At 38.8% G+C, this 23,592-nt stretch overlaps 1 long non-coding RNA gene across 1 annotated transcript; it reads right to left on the bottom strand.

The window, feature by feature from the left end:
- Positions 1–1,286: 1,286 nt before the first annotated feature.
- LOC138756255 (uncharacterized) lies at positions 1,287–22,808 on the bottom strand. Its single transcript, XR_011352915.1, has 2 exons — positions 22,618–22,808; positions 1,287–1,483 (listed from the first exon to the last, which is right to left on the bottom strand). It is a non-coding gene; the product is annotated as an uncharacterized lncRNA (long non-coding RNA).
- Positions 22,809–23,592: the final 784 nt, after the last annotated feature.

Raw genomic sequence — 23,592 nt, 5'->3', positions numbered from 1 at the left:
GAACGATTTCAGCACTTCCCATTATTATTTCAGAATGCTAACACCCCAGAATATGCGTCAGGCCAGGAAGTTGACACCGAGCTAAAGAATTGGTCATGACCTAAGGAATCAGACCATTAAATATGTAGTAAACAGGACATTCTTCTTATAGGATGATATAGCTCTTGGAAATTCTCTATCCAAAAATTGCTGATACTACTGTCATCAAATCATACAGCATGGAAACAGATCCTTGCTCATTGAAGGGGTCAAGCCTAAGGTGTTTGTTATGTGTCTTTATCTTTCTTATATAAAGTACACTCGTTAACCTGCTGAGTTTCTTCAGCATTCTGTTTTACTCTGCCTCTATTTCTGTGGCTTGTGTTTTTATTTACAAAATCTGACTTAAGGGCCCTGTGTGTCAGAAAGTTAAAAGGACAGAGAATTGGTTCACAGAGAGGGGAAAAAAAAAATCTAACCTCAGTTTTAAATGTATAGCCTTTTGTGCTGTTTGATTCATTCAGCACTTTGCTGATAATAATATGGTAGGTGTGTGAATTATAATTCAAAATTGTGGATAGGGTACCAGTTGGTGGACGTTTTATCCTGGATCGTGTCAAACTTTGTAAGAGTTGTTAATGCTCCACTCATCCTTGTAAATTCTGGAAACGCCCTTAAGTTGTCAGGAGACTAGCCACTGGCAGATGCCAAGCCCCTGACTTCCTCAGAATCATAATATTTTTGAGACTGGTCTTGAATTTCTGGTCATAGGTTACCCCAAGTTATTGAAGTGGAGGTATTGCTATTAATTTTAAGCGGCCTGGTTAGATTCTGGAATGTTTACTTTTAATGCGCCATCAATCTTAGCAGGTCACCTAAATGGCACACATGGTAAAATGGTTCCTTGTTGTCAATGACAGTCACCTCTAAAATTCAACTCATTCAATTGACAACATCTGGAATTGAGTGGTCCGAGAGAGTGGTCATTGGTGAGCAAGTATTTGTGACAAAGCATTAAGCATTGGTCATGACGACTTCAGTCTTGTTGCTAATAAATGGGAATAGACTAACTGAGGTGTTATTACCCAGTTGGATGTGCCTTCTTTTAATGTAGAGACTATTCATTCAAGTTCTTGAAACATCTTAAAAGACTCTTCATAATCTGACACATTTCAACAAGATCATCTGCCATTCTTCTAAAGTCGAGAACATATAGTATCTTTACCCATTTCATTACTGCTGTGCTGACAGCTTAAGAATTAATTGTAAGGCATGCATGTTGTAGCGTGAATAAAAACTCTCAAGACTGGAGGGAGAACAAATGCTTTTATTAGCTTACAACTAAGGGTAAGGTTCAACAGTAGTCTTCAGAAGGGTTCTGAGTTTAGGTGGAAACCCATGAGCAGATGGCGACGGAGCTGGGAGGCGGGGCCAGCCAACAGCACAACACCCTTCCAGTGAATCCAAGTTCACAGCATTCACCCCTTCCTGCTGAATTTAGGGTCTGTGAATTAAGAGAGAAAACACAGATTCAGAAAAAAAATGTTAAAAAATACACAGTTATTTACAAACTTACAAATTTAAGTGGTCTGGGTGTCTGGAGATCCTGGTGGAGCATCTAAGCACTGGAGAGCCTTGGACTCCTTGGGTCTCTTGGTCCCCTTGTGATGGAGCAGAGGTGGGCTGGGTATCTGGCTCAGTAGAGTCCATGTCAATTAGGCATTTAGTGGAATGTACATTTACCTTCACAGTCACTATGGAGTTGATGAGCTGGTGAGGCCTGTCCTGATCTAGGACCATCGAGGCTAGGTCCCCGAAAACCCACTTCTTCTGGGTTGTCCTGAATGGGTAAGATGGTGTCGACTTCATGGCCGCCCTCCTTTTTCCTCCAATGTTGATGGCGCAGAGTTTGATTTTGGGTCCCAGCAATATGGCCACCAAGCCTAATCACGCTGTTTCCTCACCGCCATCCTCTTTCAGCATGTCACACAGCAAATGGGTTCAGATGATTTTGAAGCAGATGGCTTGGGGCTGGAATTGGATCCAGGAATGTTGCAGGCCATTCCCCTTGCGCAGAAAACTCTTGCCCAATATCCTTTCTTGCCACAGCTCCGACACATTGAGTCTTTTTGCTGGGCAATAAGATCAGAAATGCTGGCTCTTGCTGCCGAAACAGCATTCCTTGTGCGGGAAGCGGCAGCCGTCAGGGCAGGGGTAGCGGCAGCAGCCGGTCCTTGGAAGGGGGTCACCTGGGAGGGTGAACTCGCTGGCTTTGAGGTTATCATTCTTGAGCTTAGCCTGTTCCAGTGATTTGGCCAGTTCAAATGTGGCTCGCCAGGTCGTTTTTCCTGACTTGAGCAGTCGCTGCCTTATGTACCTCGAGCAGACCCCCGTGACAAGAGTGTCCCAGATCTGTTCTTCCTCACGAATGTGGCCGGTAGCCACTTTGTACCTGCACTTCTTGGCAAGCACCCACAGTTCCAGCTTGTAGTCATTGATGATCTCTCCTGGCCATTGGCAACATAGAGCGAGTCAATGCCTTGCTAGGACCTTGTTCTGGAATTTCATGTACCTAACCTTCAATACTTCGATAGCAGTGTTATATATAGAGCAGTCGCTGATGACTGCATACCCTTTCGTTCCTACCCTCAACACAATCTCCTGACTTCATCGGTGTAGAAGACATCTCTGGTCACGTTCAGGTAGGCCTGGAAGCAGTCGAGCCAGTATGTGAACTCAGCTGCATCAGGGGACAGAGGGTCTATCAGCAGCATAGATGGCTTGAGTAGCACCTCCACCATTAGGGAATAACCAATTAAAATTGTAGCGTGAATATAAGCTCTCATGACCGGAAGAAGAACAAATGCTTTTATTAGCTTATAACTAAGGGTAGGGTTCAACAGTAGTCTTCAGAAGGGTTCTGGGTTTAGGCAGGAAACCAGGGTTATATGTGGGCAGATTGGGGAAGAGCTGGGAGGCGGCGCCAGCCATCAGCACCACATGCTAGCAGTTCACTGCACATGTCTATGCTCATCAACTCCCGTCTCCTTCATCTTCTCTGATGCATTTTGGGAAGAATGTGTAGATGCTGCGATTGTGGGAAAAAACACCAAAATGATGGACGAACTCAGCAGGTCTTGCAGCATCCACAGGACATAAAGATATATAACCGACGTTTTAGACCTGAGCCCTTCTTCAAGATAATTCTCAAATCTATTGATTTCATTGCCTTGTCACAAGCAGTGAACTCTAGCAATGAGAAAAATACTAATGAACCTAAGTCAGAGCAACACCTTATATTCCACCTGGGCATTCTACAGCTCAATGGTATGAGCATAGAATTTTCTAATTTCAGGTAATGTTTCTCCTCTGACTTCTGCACCTCCCCTTTTCCCTACTTTTGTTGATCCTCCTTCCCAGCTACCCTAACAGATCCCCACCTCCCAAATCTCATCTCCCTTGTCTTTGGTTCTACCCCAACCCCCACCCTCATTTCGTTATTGGATTCTTCTGTTCTCTTCTCTCACTCCCCTCCCTCCCTTTGGTTCCACCTGGTCTCTCTTTATTCTACCATTCTCACCTTCCCTGCTTATCAGAACCCAGTACTGCCAGCCCAATCACCCACTCTACCCTGACTGATTTCATCCTCCTCCACCATTTGTTTCTCTTGTCTATTTGTCTGCCATCTGCCCATCCTCTGCCTCTGACCTTCATGTTTCACCTCTACCTGGTTTGCCAATCTGTGTGAGGCCTCTGTCTTATTACCCCTACCCTATCCCCTTTTCACTGCCTCTGCCATACCTTTCTACAATCCCACTGAAGTGATTCAGCTTGAAACATCAATCATTCATTTTTCCCCCACTGATTCAGCTTGGCCTGCTGAGCTTCTTCTTCATATTGTGTTTGGTGTGTGATTTTTAAGTATACTAGATACAAGTCTTATTAGGCAAATTTGGCAGAGCTGGGATTTCTCTCTTTGGAACATAGAAAGATGAGAGGAGACTTAATTGAGGTCCACAAAATTACGAGAGGCATAGTATAGGGAGGACAGTCAGTCCCTGTTTCCCATGGCAGGAATAGAAAACACCAGAGGACATGTGTACAAATTGAAGGGAGGAAAGTTTAAAGGAGTCATCAGGGGTAAGTATTTTACACAGAGATTTATGGGTACCTGGAATGCCTTGCCAGAGTTGGTGGTGGAGACTGAAGCATTAGGGGCATTTAAGAGACTTTTAGACAGGCAGATGGATGGAAGAAAAATAGAGGGTTGCAGGGTAGGGAGAGTTTAGTACTTTTTAAAAGGAATAAATGGGTTGGCAAAACATCGAGGGCCAAAGGGTCTGTACTGTGCTGTTCTATCTATTTTATTTGATTATATACTTAATTTTCCATATTTAATGCTATTTTTGCCCAAAACTTCAAACCTTAACCCAAAATTAAAAGTTTAAATATGTGGACTTTATTTGAAGAGAAACCTGACAAGTAACAAACAGAACAGCTTCATGAATTAATCAATTTTCTCCCATTCACAACATGAAAGAAACTGAACAAATACCATTTTTAAAATATATGCTTCTCCCAGTAACCCAAAGAACTCAAAGGGTATAAAATAAACAGATGTAATAACTTTTACTTCTTTCCTTCAAATGGCTGCTAAAAATTGTTATAGTCACCTCCAACTGCTGATAACAATTTGATCGCTGCTCTGTTTCTTTTTACTCCACGTGACAATGTAATTGTTACTATATTTGCATTCTACCAATATTGATTGAAATGAGTAGCAAGGTAGATTCCAATAATTTTTCACATACTTCAGTCAGATACTAGAGTCACCCATAATTCCATGGGGTCAGTTTTACAACACAATATGGCATTGAGAGATCTAATCAATCATGAAACTTTCATTAAAGCCTCCAAATAGCCAGAAGACTCGGCATTCCTCCTGTTAGCATAAGTAAGAAGTTATTTTTGGCAAAACAAATAGTCTTTTTTTAATGTACCTGTATTTATTGATTGCATTCATCTTCCCAAATAGAGTAGATTGAAATCCATATAAACTTACCAGTAAGCCTAATGCTTTGGTGTAAATCACTTGAAAATATCAAATTACAGTGATTTCACTCATATTGAAGATGAAAATTTTACCTTTAATTAAGACCCTCCGCAATTATCTGAAACAATAATTCTTACATTCTCACTTTCCAGTCTCTTCTATGCACCTAAATACTTTATAACCAATGTTCTATTTTGAAAGTAAATACTTTTTTATTATTATATAAGCAATGCCAGTAGCAACTTTGTTGTGGTTTCAGGGAGATTATGCCCTTGTGTCTATAGACAGATTTGTTTTCATAATTTCAAATGGTTGATAACTTTCTGGAATGTCCTGTGATAATTAAGAAAGAAGTTTGTAATTAAATGCATGTAAGAACCTCAGAAAAATAAATCATGAAGCAATATTTGCAAAAAAAAGGAAACAATATCTTGAGCCAATTGAGTAAAGGGCACAGAACATTTATTGATGCTTGAATGTTACTGATGATGTCTGGGTTAAAATTATTTCATGGAATATGAGGGAAAGAAGATTCTTGACCATCCTTCCTTCTGAAAAACAAATTTACCTTACGCAAAGAAATCTTCTGATGACATTCCTCTAAGCTGAAGCTGTGATTTTAATGATGTACCTTACTTCTATTTTTCTGCATGCCAGAGAAAATTGTCTTCTGTGTTCACTGCTTTGAATTGTTTCATCATTTTAAGTGCCTCAGATAGAAACAACATCCTTCCAACCTTGAGATAATACCCGCTTAAGTCTGTTTTTTTTAAAATTAACCCTACATACTCTCCAAAGAATAGATGTATTATCCTTGATAGGTGATATCTGAAACTAAGACCTATATCCAGATGGAATCTGACCTAAGCTAATTACAGCCAAAGCATAACTTGTCATTGATCCCTTGGGACAGAAACTGAGGTTTCCGAATAGATGGAAATCTAACGCAAGTGCAGTTGAAATTTGTGATCATTGTCATCTGAAAGGAGAGATAAAAAAATGTCTGTGGTATAATCCAATACCTAAATATTGTGATTTTTAATGTTAATGTTGAATTCTCCAACTTAAGGTAAGTCATTTTTACAAACTTCATGAGAATTTTTGTGGTAAATCATCTTTCTTTGATATTGGCTTAGTTTTTCTCTCTCCATCAGAACAGCCTTATCTGCTAAGGCATGCCCCATAGGCCAAATTTAGTGACAAATATCACAAAGAAAGATCAAACCCTCAGACTGCCCCCATTCACCCATTTGATTCAAATCCTCATCTCATCCATCAGATTTTTATTTTGACCTATCTTGTCACCTCCTTTGCAACTTAAAATTACTGTTTGTTATCTCTCTTTCCAATTATGATGTAATTTTTTTAAATTGGAACATTATAGCACCGAACAGGTCATTCAGCTCTTCTAGACTGTGCCAAACTATTAATTGCCAAGTCCCACTGAGCTGCACCCAGTCCATAGGCCTCCATTCCCCTCCCATCTAAAAGTCAGTCTGCATTTACTACTTCAGCTGGCAGCTTGTTCCACACTCCCACCATTCTCTGTGTGAAGAATTTCCCCCTGGTGTTTCCCCTAATTTTTTTCTCCTTTCTCCTTTAACCATGTTCCTTGGTTTGTATCTCACCTACCCTCAGTGGAAAAAAAAACACCTACATTTACTATCTATACCCCTCATAATTTAAAATACCTGCTGTGCATCTTTGGCATTTTCTCTTTTTGTTCCCGAAAAAGATCACTGGCAAACATCAAATTCATTCTCTTTATCTCCAAGGCAACATTCATACACTAAAGACAGTTGTCAGGAAGCTATCACTAACAAAATGGGGAAATAAACCTTTACTGGGGATTCCCTATCTTCAACCCAAAAGGAAATTTGGAGCCTTTTGAGAGAGATTGGAAATAGTCATGGAATCAATGAATTGAGGGAGCAAATTTAACATTGTAAATAATTTAATAAAAGAGGGATGCAACAAAGGCTGGATTGAAAGCTAAGACCATCTTCACCCATAAACAGGAGGTTAGGGAGGTTAGGAGAGACAGGAATAAAGAGTTGTAATCTCAGTATTGCTTCCCATGCCACATGGAAGTGAGGTTAGAAATAGAATAGGGTTCCCTTGAAGATCACAGTGGTCAGCTAGGTATGGAGCCAGAAGAGATGGGGAGATATTAATTCTTTTACATAAGTATTCACTCATGAAATGGGCACAGAGTCGTGGTAAGTAATGAAAACAAGCAGTGAATGGAATGTGTACATGTTAAAGAGAAGGAGGTGCTTGTTGTTTTAAAGCAAATAAGGATGGATAAGTCCCTAGGGTCTGCCAAGATATTCTCTTGGACCTTCAGGAACACTAGAGCAGAAATTGCAAGGTCTCTGGCAGAAACATTTTAAATGTCCTTAGCCATGGTATGGTGCTGGAGGTTTGGAGGGTAGCTCACATTTTTCTGTTGTTTAAAAAAGGCTCCAAAAGTAACCCTAGAAATAGGCAGGTGAGCCTGTGGTTGGTAGTAGGTATGTTATTAGAAGGTATTTTAAGAAATAAGATTTACAATTATTTGGATAGCCAGGGATTAATTAGGGATAGTCAATGTGGCTTTGCGTGTGGTAGGTTGTGTTTAACCAATCGTATAGAATTTTTCTGGGAGGTTTCCAGGAACAATGATGAAGGAAAAGTTGTTGATGTTGTTTACAAGGACTTTGGTAAGGTCTTTGAAATGGTCCTACATGGGAGGTTAGTCAGGAAGGTTCAGAAGCTTCATACATGATGAGGTAGTAAACTGAATTTGACAATGATTGGTCAGAAGAATTCAAAGAGTAGCGATGGATGATTGTTTCTCAGATGGGAGGCCTGTGCCTCTTGGATCAGTGCTGGAACCATTGTTGTTTGTCATCTATATCAATGATTTGGATGATAGTGTGGTGAATGGTATCAGCAAGTTTGCAGATGACTCTAAGATTGAAGTTGTTGTGGATGGCGAGGAAGACTTTCAAAGCTTGCAGAGGGATCTGGACCAGCTGGAAAAATTGGATGAAAAATTGCAGATGGAAATTAATGTAGACAAGTGTGCAGTGTTACATTTATAAGGACAAACCACGAGAGAACAAATGATAAATGGTAGAGCAGAATGAATTTGGAATACAGATACATAATTCCCTGAAAGTAGTGTCACAGATAGATAGGGTAAGAAATAAGGGAGCTTTTTGGCATATTGGCCTTCATAAATCAAAGGAGTTGAGATGTTCTAGTAAAGTTGTGTAAGACATTGGTGAGATCAAATTTGGTGTATTTTTGTTCAATTTTGGTCACTTTACTGCAGGAAATATATCAATAAGATAAAAAGAGTGCATAGAAGTTTAACAAGGATGTTGCCCGGACTTCAACAACAGAGTTACAGGGAAAAGTTAAACAGGTTAAGATTTTATTCCCACGAGCGCAGAAGAATGATGGTAGATTTAATAGAGGTATTTCAAATTATGAGGGGAATAGACAGAGTAAATATGTCTGCTGAAGGTAGGTGAAATTCAAACAAGAAGACATGGGTTATGGGTAAAAGTGGAAACATTTAAAAGGGGTACATGAAGGGAAACTTCTTCACACAGAGAATGGTGGGAGCAAGGAATGAGCTACCAACTGAAGTGGTGAATCCAGGCCCAATTTTAACATTTAAGAAAAAATTTGGACACTAAATTGGTAGAGGTATGAAGGGCTATGGACTGGGTTCAGATCAGTGGGACTAGTCAAAGAAAAAGGGTTCAGCACAGACTAGAAGGCCAAAGGGGGCTGTTTCTGTGCTGTAATATTTTATGGTTCTCGGTAAAGTTAAAGGACATATGGGCAGGAAGAAAATGACTCATTATTGTTGCATTTCGGAATAGAACTGAGTGCATGGAACAGTTTAGGCAGAGCAATATTAGGTGTAATAGGGACACCATATCAATGACATTTGGCCTTACGGGAATCAAAACTGGGTCCTTATCTAATATAGGGATATGTGGGAAGGTAAAATTGCATGATGACACTTAATTCTGTTTCTTGTGAGGGTGATAATTGGAAAACCAAGCTATCTGGAAATTTCAAAGAACTCAACATAAAGTCTGCTAACAGTAAAAGTTCACGCTTACAGTTATGAAAACAAATCAATGGGAGGGAGATCTATTAATATCCAAATCAAACAGTGACCACACAAGAAAAAAATCACTTGACGATTCAGCAATGATAGATTAATTGAGGTTTCTTTGAAATGGTCAGTGTCAAGAGAAAACATGGCACAGTAAGTTAGTGTAATCTTGCCTCTTGAAACTGATGGAACTGTAGTGCATTGTGTGAGAGAGTGAGTGAACAGACCGGAGACGCAGGCTGCTGGTTCAGGTATCACACAGAATGTTTATTAAAAGTTCACGCGCTCGCTTATTAGGTCGCAAGTCGGACCTCGCATCCGCCCTTCAGCTTGTGTCACGCCGGTGCAAGCGTGCACACCAACTTCTGGTCTGGACCAGAAGAGAAGGAGGGGTAGTGCCATCTTTGCTGAGACTGCCCCGCTGACCATGCTTAACAAGCGGGGCTGGTTCGTCATGGCCGAGTTGTGCATCACCACATAAACCCCCTTCCAGAACTGCCAAAGAATGAAAAAAAAAATCATTCTCTGAAGGCAGCAAGGATTTGAAACAAATTAATTTTAATGGTAAGTTCGCAGCGTACAATTGTCCATTTTTCAGTGTGAACTAGGACTGTACAGGCAATCTTATTCAGGGAGCCTTCCAACGTGGCTTTTTACCATGAAAGAGAGAAACATTTTTACCAATGATGAATGTAATGATCTTCTTTCTCTAGAGAAGTAAAGTACCTCATGATACAGATAAATTGTTTAGTAAAGCTAAAAAAAATGATAACATTGTTGTAGCTGTAGTCTTGAATCTCTCACTTTGATTGACAACAATTCATAAATTAATAACAATTCTGAATACTAATCTTTTGAGAGTATTACGATGGTTGGTATCCAATAAAGTAAACTTTGCAAGGTAAGTAATAGTAATTAAAAACAAAGAGAGAGAGAGAGAGAGAGAGACTAGACCAATTTGTGGAATTATGTAATTTGACAATTCATGAATTCTGCAAATGTAAGATTTATGAAGAAGATTGAAAGGAACATAATCTCCCAGAGGAATATATGACTGAACATCTATGATCTTCAAAATGCTGCATCAAAATAGGAGACCTTCAAATTAAACAAGTAATTTAGCAACATCCATTGGAAATTTGCACTCCATTTTCCTACTGCCTTGGCTCGACTAAACCCCCAATGTACCAAAGAATTATTCCATGAACATGGTTATCCCTAGTCCCCTGAATCCGCAGTCATTTCTGAATGATAATATTTGTTCCAGATCCCAAGATTCTACTCATCACTTTTGCCTTGGCCCTAAATCATCTGAAATTTGATGTAGTCGACCTATGGTCTCAAAATAATCATCAAAGCACATCATGATGTCTATTTAACTCAGAAGAAACTTAATAATTGTATCTGTTAAAATGCAAAATTTTTAAGGCTAAAGCCAACCAAAAGTTATTTGTTTATGGGTTCACTCTTCCATATACAAACATCTACACAAATACTGTCATTAAGATTATCTTCCTCATTGTTTCTACTCTTAATGCCTACTAGGCTTGTTTGTCTTAGAGTTGATTTTGGAATAATTGCAAATGCCAGTTCAAGCATATATATGAGATGATCTGCATCAACATGGAAATATGTCAAAGACATTTTAACAGCTGTCATGGGCACTTCAGATGCTCATCAACCACTGACCTTGAACATAGCATTTTTATAATGAAGAAAGCAAAGGTGGTGAAATTGGGAGCTGTGCTTTCTGTCATAAATGCTTGGAAGAGACCTGTGGAAATGGTGCCAAGTGCATCCTTCAAAAAGCCATAGCTAAACCGTAATAGAGGGGAAGATTTTTTTAAATCTTAGCATGATACCACTATTCTTTCAATCTCTTTCCTGTATTTTAAACTTTCCCACTACTGTGTAGCAATTTTGAGGATGAAGTTGGAACGGTAGTTAGCTGTACCATTGTGACTACAGATGGATTGAGTACACATCTTTGAGGAGTGTTGGTGTTGAATGAGATATTCTTATCCCTCTTCACTGATTGTGGTCCATTAGGCAGGAAGTCAAAAATCGAGTATCAGATGGGGCACTGATGTCTGGATCCTGAAGTTTGGAATGAGTATTCTAGGGATTATGGAATTGAATGTTGAGCTAGGGAGATGGCATCTGCTATAGATCTGTTTTGCCAATTGGCAAATTGAAGTGTCAAAGCTGGCTAGTGGGCTAGACTTGATGTGAGCCATGACCAGCCTTTCAATTAATGGATGTCAAAGCCACTGCTCAGGCTTGATAGTGTACTTTTCATCAGTACTGTTCTGATGGTGCTTGAAGCAAGTGGGGACTTTGGGTGGTTATAGTGTGAGATTAAAGATGTCTGTCAATATGTCCACCAGTTGATCATTGCAAGCTCTCGTGGGACAACCCAAGTCACTATCTGGGTCACTCACTTTTCATGGGTTCACCCACTAGAAGGCGGCCTACATTATGTAACCGAAACTATGGGTGTGACATCACTTGTAGTATTTTATGTGGATGTCTGTTGGCTCCCTGTTAGAAGCGAGCATAGAATTTTTTTGACTTGTTGGGAAGTGTTAAGCTGTTTATTCTGTGTTTCCGAGCTTTGCTTTATGTTCCCTGACAGCACGCATTCCCTGCCACGGTCATTGCAGCTCTATGATTTTTTTTTTTTCCCTTTGGGACCCAAGCAGTACCATCCCCAAGACTCGAGTGGTATTGTCTCTGTGGCTGGGCCTCCTGATTTAAATGCCATTAATGGACTTCAGCAGTGATTCCATTCATTCGTGGTTTTTGACTGGAAAATATTTTTATTATCTTCTTGGTCATTCAATTTTCTAAACAATTACTGATGAAGGCAGAATATTCATTGAGGCTGTTTGCTGAATCCTTGAATAAAGTATTTAAGCAGTTGCAAAGATGTAATTTGTAACCTTGTACCACCATCAAATGACTCTCATCATCAGACCTTCCTTCCGTAGCTTCTGCTTGGATGAATCAGCAAAGCCCGTGATCTGGCTTGCAGAAATGTGAGTGTGGGATGGAAGAGTAGTTATTCTTTATGGATGTGTAGTCCAGGGTGATGGGATATACAAAATGAATGAATATATATCTTGAATAGATCTACATTTGCCAGGAGAAAAAATGGAAATTTAGGTTAAAGATTAGCAGGTCCTAAAGGATTTACCAACTTCTTAAGATTTAATTGCCAGAAAATCCTACTGTACCAACTGATCTCTGCCCCTACATTCCCAACACGGGTTCCCAATGAGCAAATCTCTCCCCAAAGCAGAGTTTCATTGAATGTTGCTCCAAATACATGCTCAAAAGTAATTTTTGACTCTGTGCTCCTGTTGGGACTCACATTAGCCAGGAACCTAAAGTTCAAGAATTACACATATGAACATTATTGTGCAAGGTTGTAGAATTGCTCGGCTCTTGTGAAATTTTCAACCATTTTGTTTCTCATTGACCAGCTATCACTTCTAAATAACAAGAGCCTGCCTATCTTTGGCATTTTACAGTGTCAGAGCAAAGATGCATAAATGGGAATATTCATAAACTAAAACTTGGTGGGGAATTTAAAAGCTTGTTAACTTTGTGCTTTAAACATGTAATGTGAATCTCCTGTGCCTTAATTTTCCCCTATTGTGAGTATTTTTGAATATTTAACTACCTGTGGAATTTGAAATCCATTTAAAGCAGCAGACTAGAAGGGATATCCTCATGAGTTCTGTTGATGTTTCCTTCTATCCAGCATGCAAGAGTATCTGGAACAGGTTCCAAATCTCTCAGTGAGAATGTAAGGGCAATGACTCCCTTGGTGGAGGTTAATCAATTCCATTGCATTGGTTGCAATCAATTTGTGTCTCCTGTTGCCAGGTGAAATGAGAACTTGTGCAACACAATTAGGACACCTGCTGCAAATTATTACTTATGATCCACAGAGCACACAAACCCAACCAAGGGAAAACTGTATCTGTTTCTGTCCTTCGTATTTAATTTCTGCTTCATTTAATACAAAGGACAGATAAGGGAAATTAAATATGGTTATTTTGACAAACCCAGACACCTAAATACCATTCAACTGAGAATTAAAACTATGTTCTCCTCTTTTTATGTTACTTCTTTAAACTCCCTTTCATTGTGTAACAAAAAGATTTTTTTTAAATTAATTCCAACATTCAGGATAATCTAAATAAACATAGAATATCTCATTGCATCTCATAATATTTCACAGAATCTAGTAGATCCCACAAAAAAACAAAGAATTCCCATTTAACACCTTGAATTAATAGATTCAAAGAGCATTTCATTTGGTTGAAACAACAAAACTATTAAATAATCCACTGCTGCAATTAATTATTTTCTTCAAACACCTATAATTAATTTCAACATTCTCTTTATTTTATGTTGTGCTTCATGAATTCTTTAAAGAAAATTGTTTGGAAGTATTATATTTTTAATAGCTCTTGAAATTCTCCTGATGGAAGTTAACAAAGGGGGTATTAGATGTAAGCTGTGAGTCTCCTTTTTGGACTATCCAATGTTGGGCAGTCATTGAGAATCAAATCTGCACAATATTCCATTTCACACATCTTTGCTCTTACAAAAAAATTGTAATGTATTACTTTAATTTAATTTTATCATTGGAAAGTAATTTTCCATGGCCTAAATATGACAGGTGATAGCAAATTGTAATGGTATATTTATAGCACTTTAAAAAACAAGGCAAATTTACAAATAGGTTATGTATGTCTGTGTCTTTGATTTTACATTGCCCTGCCAATATTTGGCTTTGTGAATCATTATATATAAAATTTATGCAATGTGCATAATTATTCACTGATCAGTATTACTTCCTAATTTTCTTTTTATTGAATTGCGTGGAAGCTGATTTTGATTGCAATCTCAAAAATAATAGGTGTTGAAAAAACTGACATGTACAGCTCAATATAAATCTCTGTTCAGTGCAATACTTTCTGAGCAAACTCATAATTGCTGATGTTTATCTGTGTGACACTAATGCCATGTTTTGTGCAAAAGAAAGGCAATGTATGTACATGGGTTTACAACTGTTATTATGTTGATGTAAATGAAGACCCAAAAATTAACAAGGAAGATCTGCATGTGATTGACTGGCTTAAGCTCTCAATTTATAAACCTTGCACGTATTCTTACAGGTTAACTGACTTGCTTTTGAAAGATCTGGATTGGTTGCTAGGAAACCTTATTTTGTATTCTTTTCGGTTTCCTTACAGTATTAGCTTTGAAATTGATGAAACTGTCCCTTTAGGTACAGAAGGATTTAGGATGGCTCAGGCAGAGCCAGTGAAATTACAGCACAGATAAGCAAACAGCCATGTTCTTCTTCTAGGCTAAAGTGGCCTTTTATTCTGAAAAGCCAAACTAAAAGAACATGGGTTGGAGTGCAGACCACCACCAAATCCAGAAAGAAGAAGTGCTGAGATAAATTCAGAAGTAGTGAAAAAATAACACCCAATTTCCTCTTTCAAATCTTGAAGATGGTGGGGAAAAGAGTGGGGGATAGATTGAGTTTAACCAATAATGCAAAATGGGTGACGGCGAGTCACTGAACCCTTCAACTTTTACAGGAAGATGTCAACGAGCTAGGTAGGGAACCGCAAGAGTCTCAAATGGAATTTCACACAACAGAGAGGGCCTACCGCGGACCTCCACGCCCTAAAATGATAGAATAAGAAGAAGACGAAATTAACTGACCCAGTGGCACAATTTTCTTGTTTATTTTCATTGTGTGATGACATTGTTTAATGGGTTTATTGTATTGTATACATTAAATGTTTAATGGGTTTGGAGGGGAGTGGGAAGGAGGGAGGGAAGGGAGGGGGGAAAAAGGGGAGAAAATGACACTGTGTATATTCAAGAGGGAAATGTTTGTGTGTATTTTGGTTAATATGATTCATAGTGTGAAAAAAAATGTTAAAAAAATGGAACTTCACATGGAGAAATGCAAGGTCAAACATTTGGAAGGGCAAACAAGGCAAGGAAATGCAGAATGATGGTTTGATATTAAGAAGAGTTAAAAAAATCAAAGGAGTCATGGTATGCATGACCACAAATCCTCAGAGAGAACAGGACAGAGATACAAAATTGTTAAAAAGGCATATTTGTCACTTAATTCCAGTGTCTGGAACATCAAAGACAGGAAGAACATGATGAAACTGTGCAAACACCAGGCCATGGTTAGAATTCTGTGTAAAACCACATAAAAGATGTTGTAGCATCATAAAGAGCACAAGGACTGAAACATTAAAGTTGCGAAGAGAGACTAACTAATCCAAGGTTTATATTGGGGAAAAAAGAAACAAGGGAGACATTTTACTGAGATATGAAACAATTACTGAATATGATACAATTGTGAGTTTGCATTGACATAATAACAGTTGTAAACCCATGTACATAACATTGCATTTCTTTTCCAAAAAACATGGCATTAATGGATGAATGGATGCATTGGCATATGTTTAGGGTGATTGAACAATAACTAAGAAGTGAGATTAAACTAAAGACTATATCAGATGGGAAGGTTGCAAACAGAGGATTGAGCCAGGAATCAAGTCTTGGCCCACAATTTTTGACAAGTTACATTAATGATTTAGAGGAGGGAGTAGAGTGTAAGGTTTGCCGATGACACAAATATGGATGGGAGGGCATGTTGCATTTCTGATTTCTGGGCTCAGTAATAGGATCTAGATAGATTAAGTTGGCCAAAGCCTGGCAAATTAAATTTAATATGGGAAAATAGGAGGTCGTACCTTTAAAAATTGGACTCTAAAGACAGGCCGTTATCCAAAGGGATTTGAAAACAAGTGATGTAAAGAGGCATGCAAGTGTTCTCAGACAGGATTTACAAGTAGTTAGTAGGTGGATGGAGCAATTGATTAGGAATAAGACAAGTGACCATTGGAGTTTAGAAATAGAGAAGTATTGAGGTTTTCAAACTACCCTGCAAAATCACATGCCATCTTAAGTAATCCCTATCCCATAAATGCTTTGTTACTGGTAAGGGATTGCTTAAGGTGGCATGTGAGTGGGAAGGGAAGGTTGAGAATCACTGGTCTAGACCCAATTGATACTGAAATATTTTGCTTAAGAAAAATTGTCATTGGCCAATTTCCTTTGGAGTTATGAAACCATGCACATAACAAGTCAATTAAGTACAATTAAAACAGTGGTTTTCAAAACTTTTTCTTTCCACTAACATACCACCTTAAGCAATCTGTTACTGATCACTGAGCATTTATGGCATTAGGGATTGCTTAGGGTGGAATATAAGTTTATGGGGGTAAGTTTGAAAAACACTGCTCTAGTACCACTGACTTGCACATGTTCCATAACCCTCCAGATCACTCCCATACATGTATCTATCCAATTTATTTTTAAAACATAAGACTGAGCTCAAATTTACTACATCAAATGGCAGCTCATTCCAAACTCCACCTAATTTCCCCTATTGTTCCACCTAAACTTTACATTTTTTCACCCTAAAACAATGTCATCATATTTATCTCTCCCAATGTAAGTGGAAAGAGGCTACACAAATTTACTCCATCTGTTCCACTCATAATTTTGTAAACCTCTATCAAATCTTCCCTCATTCTTCAACACCCTAAAGAATAAAGTCCTAATCTGTTTAATCTTCTCCTGTATCTCAACTCCTGAAGACCTGGCAACATCCTAGTAAATCTTCTCTGCACTCTTTCAATCTTACTGATATCCTTCCAGTAGTTTGGTGACCAGACTTCACACAATACTCCAAATTTGGCCTCATCAATGTCTTATAAAAAATCTCCATAACTTCCCAATTCCTGTACTCAACACTTTGATTTATGAAGGCCAAGATGCCAAAAAACTTTCTTTACAACCCAGTCCACATGTGACACCACTTTCAGGAAACTATGTATCTGTATTCCCAGATCCCTTTGTTCCTCTGCACTCCTCAGTGCTCTACCATTTACTATATATGTCCTAGCTTGGATTGTCCTTCCAAAATACAACACCTCACACTTACTTGCATTCAATTCCATCTACCATTCAATGGCCCATTTTCCATTTGGTCCAGATCCTTCTACAAGCTTTGAAAACCTTCTTCACAGTCCACAACATCTCTAATCTTAATGTCATCATCAAACCTGCTGATCTAGTTTCCCACATGATCATCCAGATTATTGCCATAGACAACAAATAGCAATGATCCCAACACCAATCCCTGAGGCACACCACTAATCAGAGGCCTCCAGTCTGAGAAGCAATCATCCACTACCACTCTGAATTCTCCCATTCAGCCAGTTTCAAATCCATGGATACCTAGTGTCTGAACCTTCTGAACTAACTTCCTATGTGGGACTTGGTCAAAGGCCTTACTAAAGTACATGTAGATAACATCCACAGCCTTTCCTTCATCTACACTCTTGATAACCTTGTCAAAAACCTCTATAAGATTTGTTAAACATGACCTAGAATGCACAAAGACATGCTGATTATCCTTAATCAGTCCTTGGCTGTCCAAATACATATATCTGATCTCTCAGAACACCCTCGAATAATTTACATATATCAGGCTCACTGGCCTGTAATTTCCTGGTTTACTTTTGGAGCCTTTTGTAAAGAATGGAACAACGTGAGCTACCCTCCAATCCTCCAGCACCTCACCCGTGGCTAAGGACATTTTAAATATATCTGACAGGGCCCTTGCAAATTCTACACTAATCTTCCTCAAGGACTGAGGCAATAATCACGTCAGGCCCAGGGGACTGATCTATCTTTATTCACTGTCAGGCAAAAACCATCTCCTCCTCTTTAATCTCTGTCTGTTCTATGCCACTACTGCTCATTTGCCTTCCTTCCTTATACACTGTGCCAGTTTCCTGAGTAAATATGATGCAAAAATATACTGTTTATTATCTCCTCCATATCTTTAGGCTCCACACATAACCACTCTGATCTTCTAGGGGACCAATTTTTATCCTTATCTTAAAATACTTGTAGAAACACATTGGGATTACCTTCCCATTATCTGCAAAAACAACTTCATGCCTTCTTTTTGCCTTATTGATTTTCTTTTTCTTTTAAATATTTTATTTAAGTTTTAAGAAGTTTTAAGTTTTAAGAAATAAAATGTAGAGTTCATCTTCTCCCAGTGCCCCCTCCCCAGATTTGAAAGGAAAGGGGACAGACAGCAGGGTATAGAGGGAGATGAAAAGAAAGAAAATAGAAAAGAAAAAGCAACAGGAGTAAGGTTCAACATCTCAGAATAACATCATTTTACTAGAAATAAATTTCTAATAAGAAGTATACTAATTGGTAAATATCAAAATAAATTACACAATCTGGGCATTTAAATAATCTAAATAAGATTACCAAATTTTAAAGAATATACTATATCTATTCCTAAGATGATAAGTAATCTTCTCAAGGGGAAAACAACTTTACACTTCCATGTTCCAAAGATCAATGTGAAGTAGGGAATCAGATTTCTATGTTACTACTAAACATTTCCTGGCTATTGACAAAGCAATTTTAATAAATTTTGATTTACTTCTGGAGAAGTTAAAATTTATAACTCTTAAATTTCCCAGATGAAACAATTTGAAGTCTAGAGGGAAGTTAACCCACCTTATTTTTGTCAACACTTCCCTCACTTCTATCCAAATGGGTCTTAATTTTGTGCAATACCAGGTGGAATGTTAAAAAAGTACTGGCATCTATGCCAAATCTAAAACACTATTCAGGATATTCACATTTATTTTTATGTATCTTTTGAGGTGTGAAATATAATTGGAGCAGAATATTATAATGAATCAATCTATATCTAGAATTAATTAAGGTAGCCATATTATCTACACATAGATCTGACCAGCTTTGTGGATTTATTACAATGCCCAAATCTGATTCTGTGATTTACTTCTTAGGTAATCTCTTACATTTTCTATAGTCTTCCAGTACCTCATTTGCTTCTTGTTGTCTATACCTGCTATACACCTCTCTCTTCCACTTTAACAGATTGCTAATATCCCTTGAAAACCAATGTTCCCTATGCCTGTTTAATTTGCCTTTAATCCTGACAAGAACTTGAAAATCCTGCACTCTCAAAATTTCACTTTTGCAGGACACATCCTGAACACATCCTTGCCAGGCAACTATTTATCCCAATCCACTCTTCCTAAATCCATTCTCATTTCCACCATATTGGCCTTTCTCCAATTTAGAATCTCATCTCGAGGACCAGACATATCCTTATCCATAATTAACTAGTAACTAATGACATGGTCACTGGGCCCAAAATGTTCACCTACACATACTTCTATTACCTGACCTGTCTGGTTCCCTAATAGGGGATCAAATATTGCATCCTCTCTTGTTGATACCTCTACATATTGATTTAGAAAACTTTCCTGAAAACATATGATAATCTTGAAGCCTTCCAGCCATTTCACAGTATGGGAGTTCCAGTCAATAATCTCCTAATATCACGACTTTCTGTTTCTTACAACAGTCTGCCATCTCTCTATAGATTTGCTACAGAGAATGCAATTCTCTCTGACTATTGGACAGTCTATAATACAACCCTAACAGTGTGACCACACCTTTCCCATTCCTCAGCTTCACCCATAAGGCCTCTGTAAATGAGACCTCTAGGCTGTCCTGTCTAAGCACAGCTGTGATATTTCCCCTGACTAACATGGATGGTGACTCTCTGAAATTGTTTTTTTTTCTGAAGTGATGTGGAGTGCAATCATTCGAGGCATTCAAATAGAGAAAGGTTTGAAAGATCAGGATATTGAGAACTCTGGGGAAATGATGCAGTATGGGTGTTGAAATAAGATTGTATTGATTGGCAGAGCAGGTTTGAGGGACCAGGTAGCCCACTCTTACTCCTGTTATCTATGTGGGTTTTTTTGTGGGTTCCTGGCAATGAAGGTTATGGTAGGGTGAATGCCCATACTCTTGTCATAACTTTTTATTTCTCTGATTATTTACAAAAAGGAAAACCGTTCCAAGTCTTTTCACATTGATAATATTTTTCCATAGATTTCCATTAATGTACATTGATATATTCTTTCTCTATTTAGCACTATTGACATGACTGTGGCACTTTGTAATTACTTCCCCATCTGCTGTTTAAAGAACTTCCCCAAGGTCTCAGCACCCCAATGCCCGGTAATGGAAAGAGTCTGGACTGTGATCCACAGGCTTTCCTTTATCAAGACAGCCCAGTGATCCAGAAGCCTGAAGCTTTCCCTCCTGGTTCATATCTTTATTATCCTCCTATTTCTAACCTCACTAACATGTGGCAAGGGTAGCAATCCTGAGATCACAACCCAAGAGGTCCTGTCCTTTAACTTAATGCTTAACTCCCTGAATGCCCTTTACAGGATATCATCACCCTTCCTACCCACGTCATTGACCCTACATGGACCACAGCATTTCGCTGCTCACCCTCCATTCTGAGAATGCTGTGAACTCAATCCTCCATATTTTGGATCTTGGCACCAGGAGGCCACACACCAACTAGGATTCTCAATACTTTCTACAGAACCTCTTATCTGTCCCCCTAATTATAGACACCCCTATCACCACAGCTCACAACTTTCCCCCATTTCCCTTTTTAGTTACAAGACCAGATTCCATGCCAAAGATCTGATCACCATGCCTTGTCCTTGTTAGGTTGCCTCCCCCAACATTATCCAAAGTGGTATACTTGCCATTGAAGGGAACAACCAGTGGGGTGCCCTGCACTGACAACCTGTTCCGTTTCTTTCTCCTGACTGTCACCCCTTCAGCCTCCAAAATGATCCAGATTTCATCCACCTCCCAAAGAAAAGAAAATAAATTTAAAACTTGCCCTTACCTTCACTTCAATAATGAGGAAAATTCTGGAGTCATGATGAGATCACTGAGCATTTGAAGAGGAGTGACAGGATCAAGAAATTCAGCAAAGGTTTACCAGACTGATTCCTGAGATGGTCGGACCAACAGATGAAGAAAGATTGCATAGACGAGGGTTATATTCATTGGAACTTCAAAGAATGAGAGTCGATCTCATTGAAACATGTACAATTCTGACAGGATTCATCAGGTTTGATGCAGGAAGAACAATGTTAATGTTGGAGAAGTCCAGAAGAAAAGGTCACAGTCTAATAATAAAGGAGTAAACCATTTAGAGCTGAGATGAGGAGAAACTTCTTCACTCAGAGAGTTGTACTCTTTAGGGACATTCTATCGTGGAAAATTATTGAAGTCAGTTAGTTAAATATATTCACAACACTTTGGATGGGGCCCTGATAGCTAATAGGCTCAAAGGGTAGACAGAGAAAGCATGAATGGGATACAGTAGATGAATGAACAGCCATGATGTTATTGAATGATGTAAAATACTTGAAAGGCTGTTTGGCCTACTCCTGCACCAATGTTCTCTGATTCCTTGTGCTATGGTGAGTATGCATGATGCTGCTTTTGTTGCATAGGGACAATGTGAAAAGAACATTCAGAGAAGCATTAACCACAGCAACATGGAGAGAGTCGAGAAAGGATGAAATAGTGGGTGGAGTTTCAAATTGGAAGCTTCATGGTAAACCATGCAATTTATATGGCTGCAAGTGATGACAACTTTAGCTAAGAGAATGATGAATGATTTATCAAAGTATTCAAGACCTTTGTTGTAGATGCATTTAAGAAAAGTAACATGATTACCACTGAAATATTGAGTTGGAGGCCAAACTGCTGATTACATTTGGTTGGAGATGAGGTCATGAATAATTTTGGGGTTAAGAACAGAATTTATCAGCAAACAATGAGCTGCAGGAGGAACTCAGCATCCATAAGTAGAAATGTTCAGTCAACATTTTAGTTTGGGACCCTCTATTGAGATAAATGTAAAATGGGGATTATATTGCATATATGAAGGAAAGAAAGCTCAAGGAAGGGGCAGGAGGTGATAAGATATGGGAGAGAAGGTGGAGAGACAGATAGATTCAATATTCAATTTATTATCATAGTAAAAACAGAGTTGTATTACATGATGTTTTTCTACATGATGTTTTTTTACATGATGTTTTTTTCTGCAAAGCAGACAGATTTGCCACCAGCAGGAATTGCCTAAGTGCCTCTTACATTGTTACAGTCAGACTTACAGTCAGAGAGAGAGAAGCAAAAGAGAATCCCCTCAGAGTCACTGAGTTTCTGTAAATTTGCTTCCAACACTTCCACAGCTCCTGCAGCCACACAGAGTCCAGTCCAAACTATCGGCAACCCAAGCTCCAGCTCTGAACCTCCAACCTGGTCAGGAAACCTTCAGTGCCCTCGGCACCTCCTCGCATTCCAGTTCCGATACCAGTTCAAGCCAGGTCTAAAGACTGGTGCGAGTCTCCTGACAGCAGTCCCCAGCAGCCCACAGATTCCATGGGTTCCTCACCTTGAGTTGCCAGCAGCCCACCGTGTGAACTGGTCCCACATCTGTAGAGCCCCCTCATTGATTCACTGCCATAATCACCATCCCCACAGTTTATCTCCTCCTTCTCAGAAGGTGCATGATCTTCCCATCCTCTGGTCTCCTTCTCCAGTCCTTCGCTTCTCCTCACTGCTGCTGCAAATTAAGGTGCAACCATCTTGAGCGCAGGTAAGGAAGAGATAGAAACAGCAGAACTTGATGGGGATGGGGTAATCTAAAATTAGTAAAATCAACATTCATACTGTGAACATCAATTATAGAAGAGGAGCTAGATGTGTTGTTCCTCAAATTAACATTCGATTTTGTTCTGGCATTAAGGAGAATAAAGGCATAACACAGGGGAGTGGGTGGGGCATTCATAAGATCACAAATTGAGGAAATAATAAAGTATAACATTGGATCAAAAATATCTTATTAAAAGCCAGACAGTGGTTCAGCAGACAAATAAGCCGAGAAAACAGTCAAAGCAAATGACATGTACAGTAAAACCCCTGGTGTTCAGGGATTGGTAGATGCTGTATAAGTGAATTTTTTGGGTTGCTTGAGATTGCATACTGCATGATTGATGATTTTACAGTGAGGCACATCAATTCTGAACTTAATTTTTTTAACCTGTTTATTTTCCACAAATTGTTGCCAGTGTCGTGAGGCTGCTGGTTGCTTGAATTCAGGATAACATGGGCTGGCTTTGCTGTCTAATAAAAGAACAGAAGGAAGTATTTTCTTCCCAACTATGACATATAGAATATTCGACAAAAAATATTTATTTACTGTTTGGATAATTAATTGCCACAACCCATTAGGTTAAAAGTAGAGAAGGTATGAGAAACAACTTCTGCAGGAGATAGGTTAACAGATCAGATTGTTGACACATGATTATTCAATTATTTAATTCTGATTGAAGGGCTAATTTTGTTTCCACTGGCTCAGTGGGAATGG

The sequence above is a fragment of the Narcine bancroftii genome, chromosome 3, assembly GCF_036971445.1.
Source record: "Narcine bancroftii isolate sNarBan1 chromosome 3, sNarBan1.hap1, whole genome shotgun sequence".
NCBI lineage: Eukaryota > Metazoa > Chordata > Chondrichthyes > Torpediniformes > Narcinidae > Narcine > Narcine bancroftii.
This window is presented reverse-complemented; position numbering and strand designations above follow the sequence as displayed.